This window comes from Protopterus annectens, chromosome 2.part1 (assembly GCF_019279795.1).
Source record: "Protopterus annectens isolate FY-2018-M chromosome 2.part1, PAN1.0, whole genome shotgun sequence".
Lineage (NCBI taxonomy): Eukaryota > Metazoa > Chordata > Ceratodontiformes > Protopteridae > Protopterus > Protopterus annectens.
The window spans coordinates 1577566363-1577579057 of NC_056729.1; positions in this window are offsets into that span (position 1 = coordinate 1577566363).

Genomic DNA, 12695 nt, shown 5'->3' on the forward strand with positions numbered 1-12695 from the left:
TATTCAGTGAACTGTGATTCTGAAAAAATACTTTAGGAGAATGCTGTGAATCACTACACTGGGGCTGGGTAGAGTGTCTTGCTCCTCCAACAGTCATAATGCAACATATAATGTCACTACAGATATCAGAATTAGTAATTTGCTAGAAAGGAATAGAACACTGGAAAATAGATAATTTTATACTGCTAATGACATGCCTTTTCATAAAGATGTTCCCAGCATGAACTATCTAAAAATCTCCATCTCCTTGGAATGATCAAATGAAGTATAGTTGCATCAGCTCATCAGTGGATAATAATTTAATGATAATCCCTACTACAATTCCCTGATAGATAGGTGATTCAGTTATGTGATCACCGACTTACACACCCACATCCACAGAAATGGGGGATGCTTCGCCAAGGGGTAGCAGCCCACTAGTTAGGGTTTATTTGTTTCTTTTTTCATTTCTGCATACTCCTTCCAGTTTCAGAAACAAAATACTTTTCTTTAGAGCAGGTTGCCACCTGATGAAGGTAATTGCACCACAGAGATTAACTGATGGCTGGTATCTCACACTTTTTGATGCCCATATATTTTTTTCTTGAGGTACTCCTTCTGAGTGGGTTTCCAGACATTCCTCTGACCACTATAGGATCTTTGGCCATGACTAAATTGGGAATAGAAAACTGTTGTTTTGGCAGAGAGGTCAAAAGTCCTGCCCACTGTAACTGACCACTATAACTGACCACGGCCTCAATGACAGCAGCATCTACTTTAAAGCAAACTCTGTTGTTGGGGTAATAAAGTCCTTCTACTTGATGCTGATGGTTTTCTGGTGGTTGAATATGGTGTTTTTTTTTTACATAAAAAGCATGGCGTATCACCGGTGGTACAGTTCCATGATCTTCTGATGATGTCAGTAAAATCATCCAGGTTTCACTTCACACATACATGACAGAAAGCGATAAGGGACACTGACATCTTTTTTTAAAACATCTTCATTAAATTATCACTTAAGACATAGGCACACATATATTAACACAAAAGAAAACAAACTATAATAACATTTTTCTTACTTTATACATTGTATATATGTTTTTTTTTCCTTTATAGCAACTGTCATACAACTGTCATAAACTCCAACTTTACATAAATTGTTCAATTCCTGCCTTCTCTTAAACTTCACTCTTGCTCTTGAATATTATTCTGCATGTATTGTTCTGACAAGTTCTGTTTGTTTCTATGTAATTTGTTCCTTCCATTTTGTAAATATCTCATTTTTAGTTTTTTCATTTGTTTAACAATATCCAATACTTATATTAAAGTTACTTTAGATTTTGATTTTCTAGTAAATGCTTTTTTGGCAGCAAATAGTATTAAAATTAATAAGGCCTTACTATGACCAGGCAATTTGGATCATATGTCCCAGCTCAAAAGAATAATTAACTGAGGTACAGCCATTTGCTCCCCCAATATTTCTGACAGAGTTCGCTGTAGATTAATTTTAATCTGCCAACTCATCATACTCCCAAAAAACATATTCCCAGTTATCCTGTCTTTCTATCACATCTCTGGCATTTGCTGCCTACCTCAGGAAAAACTATTTGAAATCTACTTGTGGTATAAAGATACCTATGCAAACACTTCCAAACAAAAATCCTAAGCCTTCTGGACTTTGTTGCATACTTGGAAGCCATACATGTACCCTCCCACTTTTCTCTTATACATTGCTTTTCCGTTCTCCCTCTCTCTCTCTCTCTCTCTCTCCTCCCAATCCATTCTAACCTTCTCTGATTGATTCTTATAGTTATCATGCAATATTTTACATGCATTACTAATTATCTCTTTTTTAACAGCAGCTTCTGTTCTAGACTCAACTAAAAACTCTATAATAGCTGGCCTTTCAGTTAACAATATCCTAGCCCTTCCTGTATATCTATACTCTGAAATCAGTTCCTGGTAGGAAAGGCAATCTCTAACCTGCAGTGCAAACATCTGCTTGGCTTCATCACAATCTGTTACTTTTCCCTCTCTAGTTATTTTCTCTTCCAATATACTGGTTCTTTTGCCAGTTTCCTCCAGTAAGTTCCAGCTCCATTTTCTGTACCCCTACTTGGAGTCATCTCTACTGGCAAAATCTCCTTTCTCCATTCTGTGTCCACTTAGTTCTTAGAATATTTTCAGGACCTTAATGAATATAATACTCCGTATGGTTAGTATTATTCTCTTTAAGGATCTGCATCCAAAATCCTATTGTCTTCTTATTTCTAGAACACACTCCTGCTTTATCATCATCATCCCTTTCCACTTAGACTGATAACCTTCTGCTTGTGTTTTTTATATATATATATATATATATATATATATATATATATATATATATATTTGTACAAATCAGGTAACTACCTTGTTCAATGGAGAGGATCAACATATCCCACTTAACTCTTGGCCTCTTCCCCTCCTGGATAAATTCATTCAACTCTTTATTAATTATTGTCCACAACTTCTCCTCTGGTTGATAACAATATGTAAGACCTGTATATAAAATTAAAGGGACTAAAACATTTTCACTGTTTGTATCTTACTATCCATATCCATAAACAAGAGCTTCCAGTTTCTCAGTTTTTGTATTGTCTTTTCTTTAGTCTCTTCCCACATATTCCTTCATCTTATCATATCCCCATAAATATGAGTATTGCTGAACCAATTCATGTTTGTGTACATAATTTACTGCAACAGCCTTAGATTTATCTTTATTAAGGCTTGAAACTGTCTCAAAATGTTCCACAACACAGATGTATCCCTTTCGGGATTTATCAAATATAAAATAATATAATCTGCAAATAAAGCCAACTTTTCTTGATTTCCATTCAGATTTTATCCTTGAATTTCTGAGTACCTTATTTGGTTTGCCAATAGCTATAAATATAAATCAAATAAATAACTGAGGGAAAGAGGACACCCCTGACTGGTTTCTCTTCTTGGGACACCTGCATCTTGGTATCATTTCATAGCTTATGAAGACAGACTGAAGCAATTTCTCAGAGGAGACAATAGCACCCTGCATTCTGGGCTGAACATTTCTGTCTGTGAATGCAATTTAAAAGAGGTGGCTAGTGATAAAACAAAAAAAAAAATCCAGCTACAATAAAAGATATTTAAACATATAGAAAATGATTAAGAAAGTCCTTTGTTTGCTCAGATAAAATCAGTGCATGCTTTCATGTAACATTCAATCAATTTTTTACTTGTCTTGTCTTTATGATTGGCTTGGTAATAATAACTTAATTTAAACCTGGATATATTGCAGTATTTAAATATATTTTGTAACAGTATTTTTGCAAACTCTCTAGATTTCCACTGCTAACTGGAAGAACAGCAATGTGTAATACACACATTTTAAAATGATGTAAAATACCAAAAGCATTATCTTGTCTATGTAATGTACTCTCTCTGTATTATTTATTTTATTGCATACCTTTTCTTACATATTAGCTCAAGCAAGCTTTCACCAAATTTACAAAGCATTATATTCTCACAGTAAGCTATGTATGTAAAAGGCATTTAGAACTGCAATCACAGTAATATGTTATTGTATAATTTTAAGGTGACAGCATGCTCCGACAAGTCTTGTTTAAAAACACAACCGCATATTGAGCAATTAATACATGCATACGTGCCTTTTTATTCATTTTAGATTTTTAAAGGGTGCCCAACATCAGCCTCATGTACAGAACTGCTTAGTCATAAAGAAACCACTTTCACACTAGCCAGTAGTTATCCCATATGGTGTGAGTGTACTATGCTCTTGTGAGGAAGCTTATTTACCCTTCAGGCTCTATACAGAACCACATAATGTTTATAATTTACTAGACCATACCCCCCCCCCCCACACACACACACACACTTTGCGCTTGCTGCATGCAAAAAGTTAGTTCATAAAAGCATTTCGTCTTATATTGTATAGGTATTTCAGTACAAGCCAGTGGAACTTGCACCTAATTTCCCCTCTACAGCTCCTAAGAGTCGAACAGGGGTATGACAAAACAAACTTTAGACTCATTGAGCTACAATGTTACTACCTTGATAATAAAAACTGTTTGCCATTAGTATGTACTGGATACTTTTACTGAGTCACTGAAACCTTATCAGTTAGAAACTGGCTGCATAAAACAGACTCCCCGAAAGCTGCTTATTAGGTGCAAAGCAAAGGGACAGGTCAAATAAGTCTTCTGCACCCCATATTGGGAGCAACCCCCTAAATTATATATGTGAACTACATTTTCTCACAGTAGTATGGAAAGTAGAAACACACCCAAATAGTGCACATTGGTTATATGCAATCCCTAATTTGAGCAGCTGTGATGGGGTAAATTAAGTTCCAAATAACTGCTCCTTGGAAAGACAGAGGATAGCCATACTTTTGAATCACTCTGAAAAACAAAATCACAGGCCAAACAGCTTCCATAGGGAAATGCAACCCTACCCCTTTGTACCCCTAAATTTTGTTTAAGACATACTGTTATCAGCCAGTCTGAAAGATTCTGACTGTTCTTACAGGTAATCTTTAGGTGGTCTGGAACCCACATGCAGAAACAGGCCAACACTTGCACAATGTCTTTATTAACTGATCACTGTATGGTGCACAATCATTGACAACATATAAATCTTTCCAGTGCCAACTTGTACAGGAAACACCCTTGTACTTTGGATAGAATCCACTATGATAGACACTACTTTGTCAAAAGAGGCACTAAGTAAAAATTGTAAAAACCTCTTAACTATATCCCTAGTTACTTACTGAAAAATTCCTTTTGACTGCATGTACTGCACACATGAAGAGACTATTCCATTTTATCTTTCAGAAGTGTACCTTTCCATTTCTGCATATCTATGAGACCTTAATGTTTACACTGCTAGGATCTAAGATATATGCTCTTTTGTGGCATGTTTCTGTTTCTTTCATAGAATTTGGTAATACTGCACCATATCCACAGTACCCTGAGGTGTACTGAGTGCTGTAAGCAGAGTTACCTCAGTATATAAATTGCTGGTTCTATACTTCTTGCATTTAATGATCTAAAGGATTACTTCCAGGAAACAAAGTTTTTTTTTATGTGGAAATCAGTGAAGACCCTGCTTCTAGGTAAAACCATGTCTTGAAGATTCCACATAGGATCTAGTAACAGAGGGTTAAAATGAGATGGAATGCACTATAACACAAGTTCCAGAAGCATTTGCAACTGGTGTCAGTGCACTCGAAAAGCAAGCAATGTTTACTGCATATTTTTAGCTTTGCTGTGATCAGATGTTGGCTTTCTTAAAAAAAAAAATCTCTCTCTCTCTCTATATATATATATATATATATATATATATATATATATAAACACACACACACACACACACACACACACACACACACACACACACACACACACACACACACACACACACACACACACACACACACACACACACACACACACATCTATCTGGAAGACAATGGGTGCACTAGATATAAGGAGGGGTTCTTGTCCATGTCTTATTGACAAGCCTTGTTTACCCAAAGTGCTTCCATTCCATCTCAGGCAGTAGTCAGATCATCAGGCCACAAGCCATATTTTGTTGAACTCAACATAATGGCAGCTGTAGTGGATGGGTGTTTCTCTGGTGCTTTGTTTTTACATTACTATTGAGCTCATGATTCAGACAGAAAGCTGTGATCGCAAAAGATAACAAAGAAAAAATGTAGTGCCAGAAAAAGTATTGATGCCTTATGTGATTCACCATTCTACCCTGTTTTGCCAAACTGCATAATCTGCTTAATTGTTAACTCCTAATTCAGTTGTCTTTGCTTATGATTTAGTCAAGCCTATCCCATCCATTTTCAAAGAAGCCCTCACTAAATGACTCTCTTTCTCTGTCTCTCTCACAAACACACACACAGACACACACAGACACACACACACACACACACACACACACGCGCACACATTCACACACGCACACACAGGTTTGTTTTTCTAATACCCTAGAAACTCTTCATAGGTGTCAGGGGTCAATGCTAGGCTTATCGCACGTTGTGTATGTAACGTAGCAGTGTTTTTGTCTGAATAGCAAGTACGGACATGCAATGGCTGCACACCTGGTTTGATGAACACAACTACCAAACCTGTTTTGTAAGAAGGCTTTTGTGCACTATTACTCCAAGAAATTTGTGTCTCGGTTTTTAACTTCTGCTTTGAATTTTTTTGAATTTAATTTAACTTGTCAAGAAGTATGTACCCTTGCTGCCTAATCAGAACCTGCAGATGTACAGATAGTCATACCTTCTTTATCTTTTGTTAGCCACATTCACTGTCCAGGCATAGAGATGGGGTGTTATTTATGAAAAAACATAGAGTTTTCAAAGGCATTATACTTCATTGCACACATTTTCCATTAATATGTGTTGATATATTTGTTCATACTTAGCATTGTGACTCTGAGCAGTAAACTAAAGCAAAAATGCAACATTCTGGCAGAACTAATGACTAACTGCTTTGCACAGAGTGAACTCCAGCCAAAATTTAATGTACATTCATATACAAATTAGGGGAAAAATAATAAGAATTAAGTCATACAGAGCTATGTCATATGGAAGAGACAATGCAAAGTAAAGAGAGAACATTAAGTGTGCCAGAAATGATGAATTGTGTTTTTATTTTGTGATTTTAGGTAAGCACACCTACTGAAACATACTGGGGATTGTAGTCAGTGATGCAGACATTGTAGTTATCACAAAAGTGAATCCAGGAGATATCATGACTGGCAGATGACAGTGCTGAAAGTTTATGAGGATAAAAAAAAAACAATCGAGACTGATAACTATTGTTCTTGTCAAGGGCCATTGGAAGATTGGGATATTAAAGCAGTAGGTAAAACAGATGGGAGTCAAGGGCTCAAACTATGATGGGACATCAGAAGGGATAGGACATTAAAGGGTGGTATAGGGACTTTCAGGACATAAAGAAGAGAAAAAGCAGCTTCATGGCTTAGTGGCAAAATTCTCGCCTCTTAATTCAATTGTGTGGCTTTCAGTCTTGTCCTCCCATCACAGTCTGTGTGGAGTTTTGCATGTTTTTCTTATGTCTATAAGGGTTTTCAATAGTTATGCCAGTTTCTAAACAAAAACATGGGTCACTAGCAACACCAAAGTGTTCTAATAGACATTGTATTTACCTTTGCCACTGTGGTTCAGGCCATGGCTCTAAAGGATCCAAGAAGGACCAGCTGACTTACTGTTAATAAATAAACATACTAAAATGTTTACAAATTAAGAAGAAAGAACAACACAGAGCATGAGAAGATATTTTACACATATGCAAAAGAGAGGAATGCAAAGATTGTGGGTGAAATTTCTCTGCCTGCTGTTAAATCAGAGGTCTCAACACCCTCTCCAGGAATGATAGGGTCCTACATTACTGGAAATCCTCTTACAGCTTAATTAACCTACGAAAGAGAAACTATTTTTTGCTTTGTGCTCAATGGTCAGAGATGGCAAGTGGAAAATACTTTAGGGAGTAGTTGCTAGGGAGCAGTGAACATGACCGAATTAGCATTTGGAGTACAATACACATGTCAGAATTGGAAATCCCAAGTTTAATTGAAGAAGGTCTGATCTGTTGAAGGAAATGGTCATTGATCAGATTCCTGTCAACCCATTAAAGACATTCAACAATTGTAAAACAAGCCCTTTATTTTACAGGGCAGCAACTCCCCTGCGGCACTCACACTAACTTATATATACCAACTCCACAGTAGAACAGCTGTAGGCAAAGTGCAAGCTTGATTTTACTGAGAGAAGGTTTTCAGAGAAAGGCTATATTGAGGATTAAGACTCACAGAACTTAGGGTCATGTTCCCCTGACCACTGAAATGTAGAATATGATAAAATGTGGACAAAAGTGGTCAGTAAAAGGAACTGTTTTGGAGCCCCAAAAAGTAAGGACAGTGATGTATGAACAGGAATCCTTTTCTTAAGTTCATAAGAACAGCATAGCATTATAACAAGGGTTTTAGAAAGGCAAAAACAAGCTGTGTCTGTGCTGCATATAATACACAGGATGAAGAACAGAGAAGAACATTCTTACAGTATTCCACACTGCAAACATTTTTAAGCAGTATGTCTGAAAAAAATGAAAAGAAACAAGGTGAGCTATCAGGCAGGTGTCTAAGGGAACAGTTTTGCATTTATATAAATAATGGATTCACAGTGCACAATATGTACATGTGTGTACCCCAAAGGTTTCCTAACTTTAGATTGAAGCATGTTAGTTCGATCTATAGTTACTTGTACAAAGAGTGCTGAATGTTAATATCGGTGAATACTTAAAACACTCTTAACATTGAAGCAGAAGTTACTGCAGCAATGTACTGGTACACACCACATAACTACACACCCTACATAAATAAATAAATAAATAAATACATAAAAAAAATAAATATGTGTCTGGTCTAACACAGGCAACAAACAATCACTACATGAATAAATAATTAGTATGATTGTTATATCGAACATGATGGGACTTCCATGAAAATAGTGTTAAAAAGGAACGTTTATGTGCCAAGCCTTGAACCATTAATATCACCTTCTGAAGCAGCACTGAACGCCACCATGCTAGTGAGCAGCTGCTGACCTACTGCTGCAGTTATATTCTTCAACCTGAATGCCACCATGCTAGTAAGCGGCTGCTGACCTACTGCTGCAATTATATTCTTCAACCTGAACGCCACCATGCTAGTGAGTGGCTGCTGACCTACTGCTGCAATTATATTCTTCAACCTGAACGCCACCATGCTAGTGAGCGGCTGCTGACCTACTGCTGCAGTTATATTCTTCAACCTGAATGATGCTTACTCTGTATGGAGCTCCCTTCAGCGATTACCCTTCTACTTAATGTTAAACGCTTGTCAGTGTTTTTTTATTCACCGATATACACATTTGGCACTCTTTGTATGATTAACTTTAGATCGAAGTAGCATGCTTTAATCTGAAGTTAGGTTCATAGGTGAGTACTAGGCTAACTGCACTTAGGGGCCATTTCAAGCCTAGCCAACAAACCGAGGTCAGAATCAAGCTTTCTACCTTGTGTCCATGAAGTGAAGACCTTAACCATTAAGCTAAGCAAGTATGAACCCATAATTAATCCTAGAAACTAGAAAATTGTGGGACAACTGCCATTTACTTATTTATTTATTTAGTTAGTTATTTTTTATTTCAGTGTGTTAATCAAGTAAGTGGAATGGTTTGTTGTCCCTTTTTAACCACAACAGGGGTACAGACAGAATCAGTGGACAGCATAAGATAAGTTCATACAAGCCAAATGGATATATAAAGTTTTGTCACTGAGGAAAATGTTAAGTAAAATTAGGCTTGCATTCTATACTATTGACAAAAGAACATATACAAAACAATATAAACATGCAAATAAAAGATACACTCATGAATTAATATACAGTGTTGCACATTAGTTTAAGATTTCAAATTTTGAGACTGACATCCTGCTTTGACAAAAAAGGAGTCACTGAACCATTTACATTGACTCCCATGTTCTTGCTGAACAAATCCAATCTAACAGAGCAAGACTGCACAACATTTGGAGTGGGGGGTCTCCTCACCCTAAAGTTGTGTGGTTTCAGAGATAATGTGTGTGTGTGTGTGTGTGTGTGTGTGTGTGTGTGTGTATATTTTTTTTCTGCTTCCTCCTTTTGCCTTCACTGCCAGCTTATCATCCATCCCTTTATCCCTCTCTTGGCCATCTGGCCATTCCTTCTATATCCCTCGAGCAAGGGTCAGCTGAGAGGGAAATCATCCATGCAGTAATCAGAGATGGTTCATGATTTTTTGCTTTTTTATTCTACAACCTTCTGCATGCATAGGTAAGGCTGCCTGCAGAAAGCTTTTTTTTTCTTCTTTTGTTTGCCTTCACTGGTAGCTAATAATCTCTTTATACTGTCTTGGCAAACTGGCCATTCATTCTACATCCCTGGGACAAGGGTCAGCTGACAGTGGGCATCATCTATACAGTAATCAGAGATGGCTCATGATTTTTTTTTTTATTCTACGACTTTCTGTATGCATGGGTAAGGCTGCCTGCTGAAGGCTGTGCAGTCAGTTGACCAAGCTGACTGCCCTTCCCCACACTTTTGTGATGGTGTTCCCTGCAGGCAACTCTTTCTCCTGATATAAGGCACTGTAGGTAGTCATAATGGTCTTCACCCATGTGCCCCCTGAGCAAGGTGAGCATAACCTGACTATTCACTCCTCTTTTATCATGTTTTGGCTCCTCCCACAACAGGACTGCTAATCAAACCCCAGTTGCTTTTGTTGTAGTCAGAGATCCTTCTTTCTATGTCATAGAACTAGGTGAGAGTATACTTAGAGGTGTGTGTGTGTGTGTGTGTGTGTGTGTGTGTGTGTGTGTGTGTGTGTGTGTGTGTGTGTGTGTAATCCCTCATGTAGGAAGGGTTAATGGGGTGCTTTTTTTCTTTTTTGTTAAATTCAATGATGAGTGAGTTTTTTGGTTGTTGTTATTATTATTATTGATGGTTTCATGTAATGTTTATTTATTATTTGTTTGCATTTGTTTAAAGGGAAGGTCCACTGGGCCAAAAAATGCCCAATTTCAGTGGAGGCCTGGGGAGAAAAGTTCCACAGTGATGTACACAATACATGTATTAGATACAACCCAATTGGCTAATACAAGTTTTAAACAAAGTAAACAAAGTCTTACACAAAATAAGAAAGCAATGCAGTTGTACATAAATCTATCTACAGATAGTACATGTATACATAGATACAAAAACAGATCATTACCCAGAGATAAAGATGAAATTATTTGAATAAAAATTTTTTTTAAGGTAATTATAAGGATGGAGGTAGGAAAGGTGGGAGTGGGAAAAGGAGTGGAGAAACTAGAGGTAGGTAGCTGAAGGAGAAAGCTAAAGCCAAGTTATATGTTGTGAGGAATTTTCACATTTGCATAGACACAGGGAGGAAATATGTTGTCTCAAATATTTTTTGAAGAAAGATGCATTGCTAGTGGATCTGACTAATGGTGGGAGTTCCATAGTCTAGCAGTGGAAAAGGAGTGGAGCATTTGACCTGCGGAGAGGTTAGGTTTTTCTACTTTCAAGAGCATTTGATTTTCAGATTGGAGTGGACTATTAGAGTGGTACAGTGTGAATAGAGAAGAAAGGGCAGGACAGCTGGATGGGCTGAATGTTAATTTGTGGGCAGTTGCAGTTGTATATATGTAAGATGACGAGGGAGCTCTAGCCAGTTTAGTAACTGAAGTGAGGTACAGTGATGAGATGAATATCTCCCATTAGTGACGAATTTTGCAGTTTTGTTGTAGCATGAGTGTAGTTTGGATTTAAGACTGGGCTGTATATTGGTAAAAAGAAGAGCTCCACATAGAAGGGATGGGAGCAGGAAGAAGGAGGAAAGAGATAGTTTTGAGGAGTAATTTAGGAAGGTTTTATGTCGGTACAGTTTGCCCAATTTCTGGTGTGCTTTTTTAATGCTACTGTGAATATGCATGTTGAAAGTTAGGTTTTCATCTATGATAACACCTAGAAGTTTAGTATGTGGGACAACCTCAGTAGTAGTGTTATCCTGGGAGATAATAGAGAAAGAGTCTTTGTTTATAGTGATGGTCTTTTTAGGGGTGAATAACACAAGTTTCATTTTTTTTAGGGTTTAGAGCAAAATGGTTATTAGCCATCCATATTTCGGTAGAAGTGAGAGCTGACTAGGTAAGTTGCAGGAGTCTGGGTGGAGAATTGGCAGTGCAGATGATAGTAGAATCATCTGCGTATTAGATGACTCTGCCTTGAGTAAGAGTGGAGTGGAAGTCATTGATAAATAGTAGTGGCCCTAAGATGGATCCTTGGGGGATACCAGTGGTGGTGTTGAGAAATGGAGAGAAGGATTGTTACCACTTCATAGTTTGTTGCCTATCTGTGAGGTAGTTAGAAAAGCAGTGTAGAGCAGATGGACAGATTCCTAAGTTGGAGAGTTTTGCAAGAAGAAGAAGGAGAAGGTGGGAGATAGTGTCAAAGGCTTTGGACAGGTCAAGAAATAGAGAGGAGCTGTAGTGATGATATTTCCGGGTCTAAAATCATGTTAGGTTGTTGACAGTTGGTTATTCTCATGTAGATAGTTAAGAAATTTACTGTGAATACATTTTGCAAGGATCTTTGAGATGGGAGAGAGGATGGCAATTGGTTGAAAGTTGGAGATATCTGTGTTGTTTCTGCCTTTGTGAAGTGGGAGAATGTTTTTTGCGAAATGGTGGGAACATAAGATTCATGAATGAACCTTTTAAGAAGTAAGCTGACAGGGTAGACAATGGAGTTTGCTGCTTTTTGAAGGAATTCTGGGGGGACGGTTGTCAGGGGCATTAGTGCATGGTTTTAGTTTCAAAAGTAGTTTTTTTAGTATGGCATAAGGGATAGGTGCTAGGGAGAAGTTATGTGAGTGGGAAGAGGAGGAGGTATTTATAGTGGGATGGTTTGGTGGGTTAAGATGATTTTGAGGGTAGTTGATGGTGAGATTAGCTATGATGTTAATAAATATGTGTTTAATAGTGTGGCTACTTCTATGTTTTTTTTCTGGATTTTGACAGGGGTTGTTGTTTGATCCTTTGTGTAGTAGGTTGCTGATTGAG